Source organism: Rhinopithecus roxellana, chromosome 4 (genome assembly GCF_007565055.1).
Source record: "Rhinopithecus roxellana isolate Shanxi Qingling chromosome 4, ASM756505v1, whole genome shotgun sequence".
NCBI lineage: Eukaryota > Metazoa > Chordata > Mammalia > Primates > Cercopithecidae > Rhinopithecus > Rhinopithecus roxellana.
In genome coordinates this window covers 63,139,394-63,140,006 of record NC_044552.1, presented here as the reverse complement: position 1 = coordinate 63,140,006, position 613 = coordinate 63,139,394, and the positions used below count along the sequence as shown (strand labels likewise).

The window sequence follows — 613 nt, the reverse complement described above, 5'->3', positions numbered from 1 at the left end:
TGTTTTCTATAATTCCTTAAGTTGAATGCCTTTCTAATTACATTTTGGCTTTATTCATTTCTAACATGCTTTTGAGGCTATAAATTTACTAGTGTGTATCATATTAGCTATAACCTCAGATTTTGATGTAAATTATTTTTTATGGTCATTTGGCTTTAAATATTGTAATTTTCTGTTTGTTCATTGACTCACGGGTAAATGTGTGCTGTGAGTGCTCTACCCAGATCCCATTTCACTCGGCTGGTGCACCCACCTGTCAAATGCTATGGGTGTTCTTTCACTTTAGCACAGCCACTGTAACTATGACAAGTCCTTGCACTGGCAAGTGGCACATAGCTGACCAAGATGGTCACAACTACACCTAGGGATGCTTTTTCATCACCCCCGAGTTACTGTTTACTTGCTTCAGAGAACTGCCCACAGTCGAACAGAAGCTGCCTTGGCCGGGAGGTTCCCTCCTTGCATTAATAGCTTGCAGTCAACAACAGACCGAAAAAGTAAGGTGTCTTCCCTTTGCTTCAAGGTGGGACTAACTGATGCAGTGTGTGCATTGGAGTTGCATACTCTGCATCCCTTTGCCTCAAGGTGGGATCAGGCTGCAGGTACTTTTTGA

At 42.3% G+C, this 613-nt stretch overlaps 1 non-coding gene across 1 annotated transcript; it reads right to left on the bottom strand.

The window, feature by feature from the left end:
* Positions 1–285: 285 nt before the first annotated feature.
* LOC115897168 lies at positions 286–389 on the bottom strand. Its single transcript, XR_004057097.1, has one exon. It is a non-coding gene; the product is annotated as a small nucleolar RNA SNORD46 (small nucleolar RNA).
* Between the last annotated feature and the right edge of the window lie 224 nt (positions 390–613).